Source organism: Pogoniulus pusillus, chromosome 27, assembly GCF_015220805.1.
Source record: "Pogoniulus pusillus isolate bPogPus1 chromosome 27, bPogPus1.pri, whole genome shotgun sequence".
Classification (NCBI taxonomy): domain Eukaryota; kingdom Metazoa; phylum Chordata; class Aves; order Piciformes; family Lybiidae; genus Pogoniulus; species Pogoniulus pusillus.
The window spans coordinates 15,868,436-15,887,335 of record NC_087290.1 but is presented as its reverse complement, the minus strand read 5'-3'; the positions used below and the strand labels follow the sequence as shown (position 1 = coordinate 15,887,335).

Sequence of the window (18,900 nt, the reverse complement as noted above, 5' to 3'; positions counted from 1 at the left end):
TTCTTTTAAATGTCAGCAAAATTGTGTATGGCTTCCAGCAGGAATTGTAGAAGAATGTCATGCTGCTTGTGCTTGGGTGGACATCCATTATTTGCTGTCTTTTAAAGGGTAGCTGTCGCTTAACACTGCCTGAGCTGTTGTTTTGATTCAGGGAGGCTTTCCACGTTTTGAAGGTAGTGGATTTGAAGTTAACATATGGACTGTGGGAGAGGAACGAAGTAGATTCTGATTAGCAGTCACTTCAGTTTTATGTCTTGGATAGAGTTGTTCTGTGGCAAATGATGGGCTCAAGCAGTGCCAGTGCTGCAGTATGAAGCCCGTTGGACTTGCCATCCCTGCACAAGGCTGGTGTGCTCTGTGTGTGCAGTCCCTCTGACTCAACAGGTCTGAGGCAACCTGCAGAGGGATGACCAAGATTGCTGGGGCAAGTCGATGTGAAAAGGCATCCAGCAAAACTGACTGTTGTGTTAGCCATTGGAAATGGCCCAGTTTAGCTGACTTAAAGGAGCTGCATTTTGCATTCAGTCTAGACGGTTTTGATCCAAGTAGCCCAGTGCATGTTGGAGCTGGCAGTCTTGTCTTGGGAATGGTTGTCCCTCAGCTACTTTGTTTTGGATATTACAGTGTGATCTGGCATGATTTTAGCATCCTAAATTTCAGTTGAGTCGAATTGCTCCCTGTTCATTTCAGACATACACCCTGTGACTGGCATGTTCTTGCCCCACATCAGCACCACTGAGGTCCCAGCTGCTTGCTGTGTCTCTCCTGACTTACTGCTGCACTTTAGTACTCTGTACAACTGCCTGCTGAGGCTAGCATGCTGCATCTTTTGTCTTGGCTTCATAGAATCGCAGAAGAGACCTTAGAGATCATCTAATCCAATCTCCCTGCCATGGGCAGGGATGCCTCTCAACTAGACCAGGTTACTCAAGGCCCTGTACGATCTGGCCTTGAACACCTCCAGGGAGGGGGCATCCACAGCCTCTCTGGATAATCCATTCCAGACTCTTGCCACCCTTATAGTGAAGAATTTCTTCCTAAGACATAATCTAAACCTATTCCTCTTCAATTTAAACCCATTTCCCTTTGTCCTGTGTGTGGAAACACTTGTAAAAAGTCCCTCTGCAGCCTTCCTGCAGGTTCCCTTCAGGTATTGGAAGGGAGCTATAAAGTCCCCCTGGAGTCTTCTTCAGGCTTACAAGACTCAGCCTCTTCAGCTTCAGCCTGTGTGCAGAGGTGTTCCAGCCTTTGTATCATCTTTATGGCTTGCTGCCCTTCAGCTGCTCTTGTCTGTGTATCCCTCACCCTTGCCTTATCACTGGATGAGGAGTACTGTGTTTGTACCATCCTGTTTGAGGTGTGTGTGAGCCTCCCAGAGGAGCCAGCACACTGCTTTCCTGTGATGCAGCTAAGGCACATCTGGTCACTTATTTGTTCGCCTGTACGGGACTGCTGAAAATCTACCTACATCAGCTGTCTCCTGTCTCATAGCTCTACTGGGCTGCTTCTCAGCTGCTGGTTTTGTGCTTCGTAAGGCTGACCCCACTCCGTGAGGCGCTTGTTGCCTTTTTGTCTGGATGGGTTGGATTCCTCTCATCCTCCTGCACACTCTGATGTTCCTTATGCCACCCCAGGGCCAACTGATACAGTCAACAGTGCCTGGTGTTGCTCAAAATGTTTAAAGCCTGCAGTTTAAGGGAGTGCTTGCCTTGCATTCACAGGTTTGTTAGTGGCCCTTTGGCTTTTGAAAGAGTAGCAAGCATGGCCTCTGCTGTCTGGGAGCACACCAGTGGCTCGAAGTTCTTGTGGCATTGTTTATTGCTGCTCCCTAGTGCTGTATTGTGTCCCAAGCCTCGCTGCAGCCCCACAGTGTGTGCGAAATGCTCTTAGTTCCCTTTTAATTAGCCTTTGGAGTGCCTTTTCTTGGATCTCTGACCCTTCTCACACACAGTCATAGTGTGTAAGCTCTCTGGGATTCACAGACTGCCTGAATTCTCACACTGGACCCAGAAAGATGTAGATGTTGCTCCTTCTTTGGCAGGAACCCTAAAGTGCAGTGCCAAATGCTTCTGTTCTCTGAGTTTTTAATGGGAAGTCTGCTGGTTCCACGGGTGATTATCGGCTATTGTCTCCCATCCTGGTAATATTTGTTCAGTTTTATTGCTGCTTATCAGGCTTGGTGGCATGATGTTCCATCTGGCCCTGTACTCCAGATGTGTTTGGGTCAGTCCTGGCTGTAAAAACACTGTTGAAAGTCCAGTGTTGTCTGATAGCCACATGCTGCTGGATGTGTGTTTGGAGACCTATCAGTCTGCTGGCATCGTCATCCAAAGTATCTTGCCCTTGCTGGAAGTTTCTCCATCTCCACTCTCCAGATGCTGTGCTGGTTTCCCCTCCCCAGCAGCAGTGGAAATTCTGGGATGTAGATCTGCTTTGCTTTCCCTGTCACTAGCACTGTTGCTCCTGAAGTGAGGTGTATGTTCATGTCCATCCTAGGCTGTGGTAGCAGGTGCTCAGTCTTTTCTCTGTTCCTATAGCTCTGGTACTGGTGTTTCTCGTGTTTGGCTGTCTCTGTTAAGGCTTATTTTAAAAGCCTTATTTAGCTTGGCTTTTTTTTTCTGTGGGAAATGGCTGGACTGTCAGCACAATGTCTCCCCTCTACTCAGCACTGGTGAGGCCACACTTTGATTACTGGGTTCAGTTTTGGAGCCCATACTACAAGAGAGACATTGAAGTGCAAGAGTGAATGCACAGAAGGGCAATGAAGCTGGTAACAGGTCTGGAGGACAGGTCTAGTGAGGAGCAGCTGAGGGAACTGGAGTTATTTTCAGTCTGAAAAACAGGAGACTGAGAGGACACCTACTTGCTCCTTACAGTTCCCTGAAAGGAGGTTGGAGCATGGTGGGTGTTGGTCTCTTCTCTCTAGTAGCAAGTGATAGGATAAGAAAAAATCATCTCAAGTCCATCACCAGGGAAAGTTTAGGTTGGATATTAAGAGAAAAATCTTGCCTGAAAGAGTGGTCAAGCGTTGGAACAGGCTGCCCAGGGAAGTGGTGGGGTCACCATCACTAGAGGTGTTTAAAAGAGGCAGAGATGTGATGCTGAGGGACATGGCTTAGCAGCAGACTTGGCAGAGTTAGACATTGGCCTCAATGATCTTAAAGGTCTTTTCCAACCAAGACAATTTAATAATTTTCTAATATACTCTTGCCTTTCATGTTGTACATGTTGTGGTTTGAGTTACATTCATGTAACTTAATGTTATGCTCACCCAAAGTAGTGTTCATGACTCTAGTAAGCATAAATCTCTGCAAAGAGAGAAAAGGAGATGTATTCATCTGTAAATATTTGGCCTGTTGCCCTCTTTATCTAGCACATGGTCTCTGTGTTGCACACAGCATTTCTTTGCCTCCCTCCCATTCAGTTCATTTGGTTTAGTTGACTTTTTCAGTCCTGACAGTTGCTTTATATTCAGAAAACATGAATTAATCTCTCACAAAGCTTTCAAACCTGATTTTGCTTTACTCCTTGGAGAATTTTTTTCCTGCTCTCCTCTTCAAGACTGATAATGTATTTTCCCCCTGTTTGTTTAGACAGGCTTATTTTGTCTGCAGAAACTTGGTCAAATGTTACATTTCTTTTCTTCCATTTATAATCCTGTGAGATTCATGCATTGGGAATAATCTTCCTGAGCTGGAATATTGTCCACTGTGTTGTAAGATGTCCCACTTTCTGGGTATTGCAAATTGAGTATTAGGAATAGAACTGGATGTTTGCATTGCCTTTTTTTTTTTTTCTCTCTGTATCGCTTGGGGGAGAAAATAAATCATTTCATAATTTAGTAATAATGCTTGGCACTTTGTTTGCATCTTCAAAGAACTACATGGGTATGAAGGGAATAATTTCTATAACATTGTGTGGTAGCTTCTCATTATTATTTTCCCTATTTTACAGATGGGGAAGAAGTGAACAAATAGTCAAGTGACCTTAGGCCAAGAAAGGAGAAACAAATAAACTTGAGTTCCTGCTATGTGTGCATAGGAAAGCTCGATTCTGGGAGCTGCTCGCCTTTAATTGTCCATTTCTAAGCTTGTTCACTAGTTAACACTTTGAGGAGAGTGGTGCTCACTGCCGGCTGGGTGATCTCTCCCTGCCTCTTCCTTCTTCGTGGCTGGGTGATCTCTCCTTGCTTCTTCCTTCTTCGTGGCTGGGTGATCTCTCCTTGCTTCTTCCTTCTTCGTGGCTGGGTGATCTCTCCTTGCTTCTTCCTTCTTCGTGGCTGGGTGATCTCTCCCTGCCTCTTCCTTCTTCGTGGCTGGGTGATCTCTCCTTGCTTCTTCCTTCTTCGTGGCTGGGTGATCTCTCCCTGCCTCTTCCTTCTTCGTGGCTGGGTGATCTCTCCTTGCTTCTTCCTTCTTCGTGGCTGGGTGATCTCTCCTTGCTTCTTCCTTCTTCGTGGCTGGGTGATCTCTCCTTGCTTCTTCCTTCTTCGTGGCTGGGTGATCTCTCCTTGCTTCTTCCTTCTTCGTGGCTGGGTGATCTCTCCTTGCTTCTTCCTTCTTCGTGGCTGGGTGATCTCTCCCTGCCTCTTCCTTCTTCGTGGCTGGGTGATCTCTCCCTGCCTCTTCCTTCTTTGTGGCTGGGCGATCTCTCCCTGCCTCTTCCTTCTTTGTCCCCATTGAGGTAGAAGCAGGGGAAGACATTTCTGTAGTATTTGGAGATATTTTTTCCCTATCATGTTTTCCATCTTGATATGGGAAAAGTGAGCCATCCTAAATGGGGCCACTGTTACACATGGCATGGGTAGAAACTAATCCTTCTTGACTCATCCACCACATACTGTGCTAGGATTATTTAATTTTACTTTTTTTCCTCACATAGGCTGTAATGGAAAGTGTTGGCTCAGAATGATGTCTGGTATGACTTCACTTGCAGAACTAGTTTTATACAACTGCATTATGCTATAGAGCGTAATTTACAGCTGCTTAATTGACTGACAAGACCCTTAATTGTATCCTACAGCATATAGGAAAGGTGAGTGCCATAAGTAGTGAACTTCCTTCTTCTTACAGTAAGTGTTCAAGGCTAGGCTGAGTGGGGCTTGGAACAACCTGGTCTAGTGGAAGATGTCTCTGCCCATGGCAAGGGTGTTGGAACTGGATGATCTTTAAGGCCAGTGGCACAATGTCTAAGTGGAGCCCAGTGACAAGTGGTGTTCTGCAGGGGTTGGTGTTGAGACTTGTGCTATTTAATATCTTTGTCAGTGACATGAACAGTAGGATTAAATGCAGCCTCAGCAAGCTTACTGACAACCCCAAGCTCTGTTTGGTGTGGGTGACATGCTGGAGGGGAGGAATACCAAGACCTTGACAGGCTTGAGGGGTAGCCCTGTGCAAATCTCATGAAGTTCAAGAAGGCCAAGTGTAAGGTCTACACCTATGTCAGGGCAGTCTCAAGCACAAATACAGGCTGGGTGATAAGTGGATTTCCTTAGGAAAAGCACTTGAGGGTACTGGTTGATTAAAAGCTGAATGTGGTCTGGCAATGTGTGCTCGCAGCCCAGAGGACCAACCAAAGGTGGCATTAAGCACCTCAGCCTTTTCCTCAGCCTTTGTTGCTAGGTTTCCCCTCACAGCCAGTCAAGGATGGAGTTTCTCCTTACTCCTCCTTTTGTTGCTGACATATTTATAGAAACTTTTTAATTGTCTTTTACATGAAAGTAGGTTTGCAGAAGCTTCAAAACAGGCACAAAGATGTTAAAAGTGACTGAGACTTGGTTTAGAAAATTTGGGTGATACTTGTTTGGGTCGTGTTATTTTCCTGTCTTTTGTTAGACCCTATAATTCAACAGAGGGAGTTAAACCTCAGCTTCTATGAGGGTTTTTAATTAGCTGGCAGAGCTGATTTGGGTCTTGTAGTCTGTAAAATAATAGATGATTTAATAATCTTGTGTAGCTCTCCACTGTCCTTTTAAAAACAATTTAAATAGGTTTTTTTTTTTTTGGAGGGGAGTGGAATAAGAAAGAAACAAACCCAGAGCACAGAAATGACAAGTTAGTATCCTTGACATTTCTCAGGAAGCTGCTTTATCTCCTTAAAATGGCAGATCTCATCTGCAAGTGAAGTGGAGCAGCAGGAAGTGATATTTCATTAAAATACTAGGCATTTAGAGGCATTTTAAGGCAATTCCCTAGGGCATTTGCAGGAAACAAAAGACTGCTATTTTTAACTGTCAAAAGTTTTAATAAAGGGCAAGCCCCACATGTTGAACTCACACAGCTGCACAGATCTGATTCCTCTGCCGACAGAGATTTGGTTGTTACCACACAGAGATACCCGTTCCTGGCCTTTATTTTTTCCTTCTGAATGTACTTACAAATCCTTTTTGTGTTGGGTGTTGAACCAAAATTTAAATGACTAAGTAATGATTCTCTTATACATTGTTAAATGTATGGCTGGGTGGAGTTTATTCCAAGTATGTATCCCCTGGGATGGCACTTTGAAGTTTTCTTAAGGGAACCTAGCCCCCCCCCCCCCCCCCAAACTACCATGGTCTGCCACAGCATTCTCCTTTAGAAACTTATGGCACATGGCTTGGATCAATGCCCTCTGCACTAGATAAAGAAGTGGCTGATAGCCAGGCCCAAAGAGCGGTGAATGGAGCTAAATCTGGCTGGCACCCAGTTACTAGAGGTGTCCTCTAAGGTTCAGTACTGGGGCCTGTCCACTTGAATGTCTTTATCAGTGGTCTGGATAAGGGGATTGAGGCACCCTCAGTAAGTTTGCAGATGGCACTAAACTGGGTGGTTCTGTGATCCTTAAAGTCCAAAGTCTTTCAAATTTATGAGTTTGTAAGTTTGGTCTTTAGATCCACTCCATTAAAAGAAAGCAGTGCAAGCTATGAAATCAGATCTAAACAGGGGCCCATGCTTGGGATTTGAGGGATCTTAAAGGCAGTTCTTCAAAACAGCTTTAGCCTGCTACCCAGCTGTTACACTCTTTTGTTTCATAGCCTGTGTGGACAGTGTGTCAGTAACGTGTTGCTTGGGAATGGGATGCATTTCCTCACTGACATTTGCAATCTTGAAGTGAGGAATGAATATCTCAGTGTTTTTTCTAATCAGCAGACCAAAGTGAAACATACAACTGTAGAATGGATTGGATTGGAAAGGTCCTCCAAAGTTCATGTAGTCCAACCACCCTTCCGTGAGCAGGGACATCCTCCACTAGAGGAGGATGCTCTGCAGCAGGGAGCATTGCCTGCCCATGCCCTTCTAGCCCCTCTTGGAGAGCTGAGGAGCAGCTGGGTGCAGGGGGGTCCTGCCACAGGCTGAGAGCAAAGCAGCAGCCTGAGGCAGGGTCGTGAAGTGGAGCAGCAGAGAAGGGCTCAGGGATGGCAGCAGCTGTGCCAAGTGGCCAGCAGGGGCAGGGCAAGCTCCCCGGGCACGGGCACTGCCTGGGGGCCAGCAGCCCAGAGGCTTCCTCTGCAGGACAGTGGGCACAGGGGTCTGTGCGTGGCGCTGTCAGCCTGATGCCACAGAGCCGCCCCGCTGATGTCACAGAGGCAGCGCCTGGCAACGGCAGGGCTGTGGCCCGGGAGGCTATAAAAGGGAGCAGGGTCCCGGCTCTGTGCCAGAGCGGCCCAGGGGCAGCAGCGGTAAGGGACTCTAGGATGAGGGAGCAGAGGGCTTGGGCATCTCCCGGGAGGCATGAGAAGCCTGTGGGAGGAGGCAGCAGGTCTGGCTCAGGTGCTCAGGGAGTAGCCGATCGCCAGCTTTGGGGTCAGGAAGGAATTTTCCCCCCCGGGGCAGATTGGCACCGGTCCCCGGGGGTTTTTCGCCTTCCTCTGCAGCACCGAGCATGACCACTTGGCAGGGCTCCTCCGCTCCCTGTGGGCCGGGCTCCTGCCCGCTGTTCATGCCCCGGGAAGATGTCCTCTCATGCCCTGCAGCTAGGGCAGGAAGGCTTTTTTCCCTCCCAAGGGACTCTTAAGTGTCCCCGGGAGGTTTTTTGCCTTCCTCTGCGGCCCCGAGCACAGCCCCCGGCGCAGGCCTCGTTTGGGCCATTGTGGCCGGGCGGCTGCTGCTTGTGCTGCACATCGGCAGGGTCAGAAAGCTCTCCAGACTGGCAGGGTGCGGAAGCTTTCTTGGCTTCCCCCGGAGTTGTTTGTCCTCTGCAGCACTGAGCTCAAGCCCCTTCCTTGTCAGGGAAGCCACCCTAGCTAGGCAGGGTGCTGTTGCTTGTCCTCCCCAGCGGTGGCCTTCGGGCCGCCCATCCCGAGGGAGCAAGCCCCGAGAGGGGCACGGCAGGGAGGGAACTCTTGTGCTCCACAGGTGGCCTTCGGGCCGCTCTCTGTCGCCAAGGTGGCCTTCGGGCCGCCCGTCCGGAGGGAGCAAGCCCCGAGAGTGGCTCGGCAGGGAGGGAACTCTTGTGCTCCACAGGTGGCCTTCGGGCCGCCCATGCAGGGGAGGCAAGCTGTGTAGGCTGTCAGGCTAGGGCAGCTGCCGCTCAGGCTCCCCGCAGGTGGCCTTGGGCCGCCCGCCCGGGGGGAGCAAGCTCCGAGAGCCCCACGGCACACAGCTCGTGCTGCACAGAGGTGGCCTCCGGCCGCACTCCGGAGGTGGCCTTGGGGCCGCACCTGCAGGAGGAGGAAGCTTTCTAGACTGCCAGGACAGTGAAGCTTTCTTGGCTTCCCCAGGAGCTGATGCTTTGCTCCACCGCGTTGAGCGCAGCCTCTCGTCAAGGCTTCTCCGGGCCCTTTTGGCTCAGTTCTTGCTGCCGCTCTGGCACGTCCAGGGCATCACTTGTGCCCTGGCTGTCCTGGGCTGTCTCGCCTGGTGCAAGCTTGCAGCAGGAGCAAGCTCTGCTCCTGCCTTGCCTGGGTACTGTGTTAGTGTCAGAGCACTGGCTCTGAAACAGGTTTTAAACATAACACCAAATAGCATAAATTAACACAAATCAGCATAAAATAAAATCTAGTTTCCACCCTTATCCCTTGTGGTCTGTGTCCTTCAACGCGTTTTTGGGGCTGGAAACCATAAGGCCTATTTCCTTCCTGTGTTGGGCCCCCCAGAACTGGACTTAGTCCTCCAGGTGAGGTCTCTCCAGAACAAATTAAAGTGACAGAATCACCTGTCTGTATTTGCTGGCCATGCTGCTTGTGATGCAGTCCAGGATGCAGTTGGTCTTCTGGGATTCAAGCACACACTGCTCATGTCCAGCTCCCCATCTCCCACCCCTGCCAAGTCCTTTTCTGCAGGACTGCTCTCAGTGTTGTCATCCCCCAGCCTGTATTGGTACTGAGGTTTGCCCTGATGTAAGTGCTGGACCTAGCACTTTGCCTTATTGAACCTCAAGAGATTCTGCTCAGGCCACCTCTCCAACCTGTCCAGGCTGCTCTCGATGGTGTCCCACCCTCCTGACTTACCAACTACACCACTCAGCTTGTTACCAGCTGCAGATTTGCTGAGAGTGTTCTCAGTCTTGCTGTCTGTAGCATGGATGAAAATATTGCACAGCACTGGTTCCAACATGGACCCCTAAAGGGTGCAACTTGTCAGCCATCTCTATCGGGATGTTGAGCCATTGACCACTACCCTGTGGATGTAATCATCCAATCACTTCCTTATCTACTGCACAGTCCACCCATCAAATCTATACCTCTCCAGCTTAGAGAGAAGGATGCTGGGGGGGACAGAGCCAAAGACTTAAATAGAGACAAGGCAGATGACATCTGTTGGCCTTCCTTTGGCCAGATAGATGACATCTGTTGGCCTTCTCTTGCTCACTGCTTTAGTCCCTGCACCATAGAAAGCTGCTAGTGTGGTCAGGCAGGACTTGCCCTTAGTGAAGCCATCTATGCTGCCTGTCTGAAGTCAACAACCTTGTCATCCATGTATTTTAGCATAGCTTCCAGGAGGATCTCTTCCATGATCTTCCCAGGCACATGTGGGAGAAAAACCTACTGATCTCTCAGCATCTCTAAGGTTCGTAGCTGAAGGCATTTACTGAATAGTTAACCAGTAAGAAACATGAAGAGCCTCAAGTGAGGAGTATCTGAGAGGATTTTTTGCAAGGCTCCATTTGGTTTTAGATTGTGCATGGAACGCGAAGCTGAAAAGTGTTTTCAGGTAGAATCATAGAATGGTCTGGGTTGGAAGCAACCTCCAAAAGTCCAACCTCTTCTGCAGTCAGCAGGGGCATCCTGAACTGATCAGATTGCCCAGAGCCCTGCTAAGCCTCACCCTCTGGGCATTTGTGTTTACACTGTAGCTTTGCAAGTAAGGTACTACTGCTTTGGCGGCCTCTGTGTCATCTGGTGATCACAGAGCTTCATCACTAAACAACTTGTCACCTGCTCTGGGTTTTAATGCCTTTCAATTGAGGGGGGAAAAAAAGAAAGAACTGCTGGAGAATAGGTAGCAGAGATAAGCAAATAGAATCATTTCAATACTGCAGTCCAAAATAAACTGTTTTGCAGCTGGATGTGAATCTGAGTCATAAGCCTTGGCTCATACATTTTCAGTGTCTGTATAAGCTGTTTGCTGTGTCTCTGGCATAATATCCTAAGGATGCTGATTTTCTCAAGGCTTAGCTTTTGCATCATGACTAAGATCTTTAATAGATTTTTTAAGGCAAAGTGCAGAAGGTGCTGATTGGTAATCAAAGTGATTCAACTTAGGCTTTTTCCCCATATTTCAAGAGTTCTGTATTGGAAGGAGGTCTATGCTTTATTAAAATACCTTTTATCTCATGACAGTTCTTATGTACTCTGGGATGGGCTTTCACCCTCAGCCTGCTTCCATTGATTTTTATCAGTAAAAGGAAATAAAGTTTCCTGTATAATGAAGAAATAATGAGATTCAGGAAACAAAGAAAGGATATAGAGTTGGAGAACGTTTGTTGCTTTTTTGTCATTGACCAGAGTTCAGTAAATCCAAGAAGAAATGTGTTTGTGTAGATAAAAATGTCAGTTTAAGTCTTAGCCAACATTTGGATTGGGTTGTACTCATAATAATGTTTATCCTTTCTACATGGTTGTGCACTGGGCTCTTGAGGCTCTGGTGGGACCCCAAGCCTGACCTTACTGGACTCATGCTCCAGGAACTAGGCTCCTCCTGGCTGTCCTCCCAAAATAAAGGACTTGTACATGGAAGGACTATCTAGAGGATGTGTCTGGTCTCACCAGGCCTCCTTACTTTGGCTTCTTGAGCCATTCTGGGATGAGAGTGTGGCTGCCTGCCAGGAGGAACTGCCAGGGAGGTGTCCCAGGTGCAAGAGGACTTGAGTAGAAGTATCTGTCTCCATGTGGTGGCCAAGGCCTCTCCTTGGGAGAAATGTCTGAGTTGTGCAACTCAAGGCATGTTCGGGTCCTAAACTCGTTTCCTGTCCCTGCCTCATGATAAGATACTTACCTGCATTGTTTCTGTTGAGATATTTCCACTATTTCTTAATTTTACTTCTTTAATTTTGTTCTCCTCTTGCAAAATACCAGAGCAGTATATTCAACCAAGATCCAGTTTCCTTTTTAGTTTCTTTCTTTTTAAAGCCCTGGAATGTATGAAATGGAGTAGGATTTTTTAATGTTAAAATAAAAATTAATGACTTTCAGTGTTAATTATCTGAATGTATTAATTATTAAGTGACTGGCGGCGCTAGAGCTGAGTATCTTCAAAACAGCTCGTAAAAAAAATTGTGCCAGTGATTTAGACTGAATTCATTTGAAGCTGATCTTATTTGTGATTGAAATAGATTTTGCAAGTAAGGCTTGGTATGTTTGTGTTTCTCTTCTAGCCCACCAAAAAAAAAGCTCAAATCGATGTGATTGTGGGTCTGAAATGCCATTTGTCTTCACAAACCAGAGCTTTACCTTGTAAAAATTCATTGCTAAGAATATGTTGGTTTAATGTTGTGAGGCAAGACAGGTGAATCCCAAGCATCCTCCAGACATCTTGTTCAGCTATCTCATGCAGGGACATGATTTTTGACAGCAAGGTGAAATTTGGGGGCTTAACTTTTGCTGTGGAACAGGTTCTCTTCTCTTGCCTTACTCATAAAAGGGGACTGCTTTTGTGGTAAACTGCTCTGGGGTAACTGCTTAAGAGAGTCCAGCACAGAGCCACAGAGATGGTGAGGAGAGACTGAGGGAGCTGGGGCTCTTTAGCTTGGTAAAGAGGATCCTGAGGGCTGACCCCATCAATCTGTAAAGGGTGAGTGCCAGGAGGCTGGAGCCAGGCTCTGCTGGGTGATGTCCAATGACAGGACCAGGGGCAATGGGTGGAAGTTGGGGCATAGGAAGTTCCATGGAAACATGAGGAATTTTTTCCCTGTGAGGGTGCCGAACCCTGGAACAGGCTGCCCAGGGGAGTCTCCCTCTCTGAAGATATTCCAAACCTGCCTAGTTGTGTTCCTGCGTGATCTGGTAGAGGTGATGCTGCTCTGGCAGGGGGGTTGGACTGGATGAGCTTTCCAGGTCCCTTCCAGCCCCTGACATTCTGTGATTCTGTAACAGCCTACTCTTGGAATTCCTTTTTTTCCTTCTCTGCAGCCCTCAGAAACAAGCCCTCCTCAGGGTTTATAATTTCTGTATACCAAACCTCCCTGGTTTAAGGAATGTTAGATAGGAGTGGGAGATCTGGGAAACTCAAGTCATCCACCTTATTACATCATATCACAAAAATCATTGGCAGCTGATGCTTTCTGTGCACATGCTCAGCATTTGACAAAAGAGGAAGATGAGCAGGACGAGAGGCCAGCTCCTGCCCTTCCTTGAAGAGGTTGCACACAGGGCAACATGGTCCTTTTGGCTTTTGGATTTGCTAGGAGACACTGATCCTCCTCAGCTCTGCAAACCTTTGAGTTTTAAAGGGTGGTGTGTTTTTTGCAGGCAGACATTCAAAATGAGACCACCCCAAAATAAAGAAGAGAACAAGTTTGGAAGATGTTGCTTCCAGATATCTCTCTGTGTTGTTTGATCTAGGAAAAGAAAGCCTCTGGGTGGAGAAACTGTGATTTCCCACACATGTAAAACATTTAAGCACTTTTATTTAAAAGTCTGTCATCTTAATTAAGTATCTGATTTTGAAATCCATATTCAGGCAGCTTTCCCATTTGCATCCAGCAGACTGCAGTTCCCTTTCACAAAGCCCAAAGGAGGGCCGCAAAAATGATGAGGGAGTTGGAGCACCTCTGCTACAAGGACAGACTGAGGGAGCTGTAGTTGTTCAGCCTGGAGAAGAGAAAGACTCTGGGGAGACCTAATAACTGAGAGACTGTTTACAAAGGCCTGCAGTGATAGGACAAGGGGCAATGGCTTCAAACTAGGGAAGAGTGTAGATTTATATTAGATGCTAGGAACAGGTTCTTTACCATGAGGGTAGTAGGACACTGGAGCAAGTTGCCCAGGGAGGTGATTGGAGCCCCATCCCTGGAGATATACAAAGATGAGGCTTGAGTGGCCTTTGGGCAACCTGATCTAGTTGGAGATGTCCCTGCTGACTGCAGAGGGGTTGGACTAGATGGCCTCTGGAGGTCCCTTCCACCCCAGACCATTCTGTGATTCTATGAAATATATCTTTAGTCCTAAATAAAGACGTAGGTCACACACATATTTAAGAGCAGGTAATGTCACCTTTCACAGGAGGATAAACTGTCCCACTCCATTCTGCTATTGCCAGGCCTGGTTGACACAAGCACAGAAACCACATTTGCATCCCTTCCCTCTGCCAGGCTCTGGTTTCCATTTCTGTTGATGACCATCAGAGTCAGAAAGAGCCTGTGATGCCTTAGGAGCCCATTCCTGCCCTGCATCCTCCCCACGCTCGCTGATGGCAGCTCAGGTGAATGCCAAGAGGGTTTTCACACTTTAAGAATAACCACTCTTACAAAAAGCAAGCAAACTATCGTTCCCAGGCTACAAATCGTCCAAACCCAATTCTGCTCTATCCTTAGGGCTGTCAGGCACTGGAGTGGGCTGGCCATGGGTGCTTGGGGACATGGTGTAGTGACAGATTGGTGAAGTGGGCTAAATGACAGGACTTGATGCTCTTGAAGGTTTTTTCTGGCCTGGATGGTGCTTTGACTATGTGACTCTATTATGTCCTGCCCATCTTGTCAGCCTGCACAGTTCCTCATTGCTTTTGTGCACTGCCTGCTCCACAGCAGGGAGCATTGCCTGCCCATGCCCTTCTAGCCCCTCTTGGAGAGCTGAGGAGCAGCTGGGTGCAGGGGGGTCCTGCCACAGGCTGAGAGCAAAGCAGCAGCCTGAGGCAGGGTCGTGAAGTGGAGCAGCAGAGAAGGGCTCAGGGATGGCAGCAGCTGTGCCAAGTGGCCAGCAGGGGCAGGGCAAGCTCCCCGGGCACGGGCACTGCCTGAGGGCCAGCAGCCCAGAGGCTTCCTCTGCAGGACAGTGGGCACAGGGGTCTGTGCGTGGCGCTGTCAGCCTGATGCCACAGAGCCGCCCCGCTGATGTCACAGAGGCAGCGCCTGGCAACGGCAGGGCTGTGGCCCGGGAGGCTATAAAAGGGAGCAGGGTCCCGGCTCTGTGCCAGAGCGGCCCAGGGGCAGCAGCGGTAAGGGACTCTAGGATGAGGGAGCAGAGGGCTTGGGCATCTCCCGGGAGGCATGAGAAGCCTGTGGGAGGAGGCAGCAGGTCTGGCTCAGGTGCTCAGGGAGTAGCCGATCGCCAGCTTTGGGGTCAGGAAGGAATTTTCCCCCCCGGGGCAGATTGGCACCGGTCCCCGGGGGTTTTTCGCCTTCCTCTGCAGCACCGAGCATGACCACTTGGCAGGGCTCCTCCGCCCCTTGTGGGCCGGGCTCCTGCCCGCTGTTCATGCCCCGGGAAGATGTCCTCTCATGCCCTGCAGCTAGGGCAGGAAGGCTTTTTTCCCTCCCAAGGGACTCTTAAGTGTCCCCGGGAGGTTTTTTGCCTTCCTCTGCGGCCCCGAGCACAGCCCCCGGCGCAGGCCTCGTTTGGGCCATTGTGGCCGGGCGGCTGCTGCTTGTGCTGCACATCGGCAGGGTCAGAAAGCTCTCCAGACTGGCAGGGTGCGGAAGCTTTCTTGGCTTCCCCCGGAGTTGTTTGTCCTCTGCAGCACTGAGCTCAAGCCCCTTCCTTGTCAGGGAAGCCACCCTAGCTAGGCAGGGTGCTGTTGCTTGTCCTCCCCAGCGGTGGCCTTCGGGCCGCCCATCCCGAGGGAGCAAGCCCCGAGAGGGGCACGGCAGGGAGGGAACTCTTGTGCTCCACAGGTGGCCTTCGGGCCGCTCTCTGTCGCCAAGGTGGCCTTCGGGCCGCCCATCCCGAGGGAGCAAGCCCCGAGAGTGGCTCGGCAGGGAGGGAACTCTTGTGCTCCACAGGTGGCCTTCGGGCCGCTCTCTGTCGCCAAGGTGGCCTTCGGGCCGTCCGTCCGGAGGGAGCAAGCCCCGAGAGTGGCTCGGCAGGGAGGGAACTCTTGTGCTCCACAGGTGGCCTTCGGGCCGCCCATGCAGGGGAGGCAAGCTGTGTAGGCTGTCAGGCTAGGGCAGCTGCCGCTCAGGCTCCCCGCAGGTGGCCTTGGGCCGCCCGCCCGGGGGGAGCAAGCTCCGAGAGCCCCACGGCACACAGCTCGTGCTGCACAGAGGTGGCCTCCGGCCGCACTCCGGAGGTGGCCTTGGGGCCGCACCTGCAGGAGGAGGAAGCTTTCTAGACTGCCAGGACAGTGAAGCTTTCTTGGCTTCCCCAGGAGCTGATGCTTTGCTCCACCGCGTTGAGCGCAGCCTCTCGTCAAGGCTTCTCCGGGCCCTTTTGGCTCAGTTCTTGCTGCCGCTCTGGCACGTCCAGGGCATCACTTGTGCCCTGGCTGTCCTGGGCTGTCTCGCCTGGTGCAAGCTTGCAGCAGGAGCAAGCTCTGCTCCTGCCTTGCCTGGGTACCGTATTAGTGTCAGAGCATTGGCTCTGAAACAGGTTTTAAACATAACACCAAATAGCATAAATTAACACAAATCGGCATAAAATAAAATCTAGTTTCCACCTGTATCCCTTGTGGTCTGTGTCCTTCAACGCGTTTTTGGGGCTGGAAACACCCCAGCATTTCAGGCTAATAACAGGCTCATGCTTCCTCGACTCATGGTGAGCACAGGGAACAGAAGAGCACAGTTACGCTGTGTGATGCTGTGGTCAGCCTCACAAGCTCTGACACAGGGCTGAGGGCTCCATCCAGGCGAGCAGCTCCCTGCAGTGCAGGTCTCAGCCCGATCCAGGAGACAGGGACAGGCACACCTACAGCACGATTCAGTCAGGGACTGGAGATCCCTGGCTGAGCTGAGACCCACACCCTGGGCCCTTGGTATGAGATGGTGGGGTTGGAGTCCCGAGGGAGAATGATCCCAGTTGTTGACACCTATTAGCACCCCATCACCGAGACAGATCTAGTCTTGCACTGCTCATTTACTGTCCTTTAGGTGCTCATGGTTGGCTACTTTGAAGACAGGGTATGGGGCCAGAAGGGCCTTCTCTCTGAGGGACTGCTGTTGCTCTCAGGCTCTTGTGCTTTAGCAGGTTTGCCCAAGGGAAACAGCTCAGGCATTTCTAAAAATCAATAAAAGGAGAAAAAAAGTATATCCACAGACAGGTATTGATCATCTCAGAAAGCTCTGCTACCTTTGAGCTGAAGAGCACATCCTACTGCAGAGTGAGGGCTTGGAGCTTTGCTAGCGACAGAGGTGTGGGTATTTGCCTTCTTGTGGAAACCCAGCTACACTGGATGCACACACAAGAGTTGTACAAACCACACATCACACATTTGCTGTTTGCAAATTTGTTGAGGTCATTCAGTTCTCTTGAGACAATCCACAGCTCTCACCCTTCCCACAAGGTACATGCATCCAGCTCACCATGTAGTAGGTAGATGTGGCTGGTACAGAATGCTCCAGAGTAAGCTGGCACCCACTTCAGGGTGAAAAAAGAGCTTTCCAGCACCTGACAGCAAGCATAATGTATTGACCTGACAAGGGATAATCAGTTTGATCTGGAAGAGGGGAGACTCAAACTAGATGTTAGGAAAGGGTTCTTTAGAGTGAGGGTGGTGAGACACTGGAGCAGATTGACCAGGGAGGTTGTGGATGCTCCCTCCCTGGAGGTGTTCAAGGCCAGGTTGGATAAGGCCTTAAGCGACCTGTTCTAGTGGGAGGTGTCCCTGCCTATGACAGGTGGTTGGAACTGGATGAACTTTGAGGTCCCTTCCAACCTAAACCATTCTGTAATTCTAAGAGCAAGTGCAGGGTCCTGCACCTGGGCCAGAACAATCCTCACTATCAGTACAGGCTGGGGGGGAGGAGGTGAGAGAAAAGAGCCCTGTAGAGAAGGACTTGGGAGTGCTGATGGACGAGAAGCTGGACATGAGCAGTCAGTGTGCCACTGCAGCCCAGAAGGCAAATCGCTACCCGGGCTGCATCAACAGGAGCGTGGCCAGCAGATCCAGAGAGGTGATTGTGCCACTTTGCTCTGCTCTGGTGAGCCCTCACCTGGAGTACTGTGTGCAGCTCTGGAGCCTGGAATACAGGGAGGACACGGAGCTGATTGTTGGCTTTTCTGTTTGTTGTCTAGCTTTCCTGGAATCACTTTGCAGGGCAGCGTTTTGCGTTCGGCGTTTGCCGTTTAGAATCCATCCTGACGCGCGCCGTAGCCAGAGGCTTTGTGTGTCATTCAAAAATAAAAATAAAACAATCTCCACCTACTGAAAAGTGAACAGCAGAGCCCTAGCAACCGGCTGCTGTGTTTGAACTAGAGGAAGGGACGTTCGACACACCATGTTTTCTCTCTGGCAGCTAGGGATGCAGTAGAAATGCCAGCTAGTGATAAGATTAAGCATAACTGAGAGCAAAGATAGCTGCATTTTGTATTTAGTTTTCTTAACGGTGGATTATAAATAAAGCCTTGGTGCAGCAATGCTTGTTCTTGTCAGCATGAGCAAGATCCTCAGCTGGGAGCTCTAAAAAGGGGGGTCTGCTTTTGTAAACACACCCACCCCCCGCCTCCCGCCCGTCTTGCACCGACTGTGCACACAGGAAGGTAAGTGTTGTCATTTTCCTGGGCAACAGGAGAAAACTTAGTTTAAATGATCTGTCAGATGAGAGGAAAGCACTGACAGTACCCCTGGTGTGTTCTCCATGCCATCATGCTGAGGTGGATTTTGTGGCTCTCTGTCCTGTGAGCATCCTGGTTTCTTGTTCACCTGCTGTTTCATTGACTTGTCTGTACTGAAACCAGGATTTGTTTGTTTTACTTTCTGCTTCTGTGGTTGAAAAGAATTGGAACTGCTTGACGTGATCCAAAATGTTAGCTTATGCCTTATTTCCCTAACAATCTCCGTTGCACTTCAGGATGGATTTTCATTTGTGTTACCTGACTGCATGGTTTTCTTTTAGTCACTGCTAACAAAAAAAACCAAACCCTAAAGCCTTGAGTTTTCACTGGGATTTGTTTTTTTTTCCTGTTAGACCAAAGCCATAATAAGCAGAGAATGTTGGTGGTGATCTGGGACTGCTCTCAAAGTCTCTGAAGTCAGAGGTAGTCTTGGTGCCCTTCAGCAGATGCAGGGGTTAATCAGCTGGTGTTTCAGAACTATCCTCCTTCCTGCAATCCATACTGATTTATTACTTCTGTCTTAACAGTTGTGTTTCTTTATCTTTCTCTGCACTTCCCTTCCCACCTTCTTCCTCTTGCAGTTTGTTGTCTTTTCTTGTTTCACATGGTTTGTTCTTTGGTCTGCTAGGGTATGAGGTCTTTGATTTTCCTCCTACCCATCTGTTCCCCACATTCCAGTGATGGCATGCAAAGAAGAAAAGCAGTTCTGTGCTCTTGCTGGTGAGCAATGCCTCCAATGTTATTTTTCTATCACAGCAATTTTATTTCCTGCTGGATGT

At 49.3% G+C, this 18,900-nt stretch overlaps 1 protein-coding gene across 9 annotated transcripts in view; it reads left to right on the top strand.

Annotated features, from left to right (window-relative positions):
• The window catches only part of PPFIBP1 (PPFIA binding protein 1), a 104,500-nt gene that overhangs the window by 23,174 nt on the left and 62,426 nt on the right, over positions 1 to 18,900 (top strand). The window contains exon 1 of one of the 9 annotated variants that reach the window (XM_064165785.1): positions 17,784 to 18,046. The exons of the other annotated variants lie outside the window; for them this stretch is intronic. The gene's annotated coding sequence lies outside the window, so the exon portion shown is untranslated. Of the gene's footprint in view, positions 1 to 17,783; positions 18,047 to 18,900 lie in introns of those variants that run through there. 9 annotated transcript variants of the gene reach the window in all.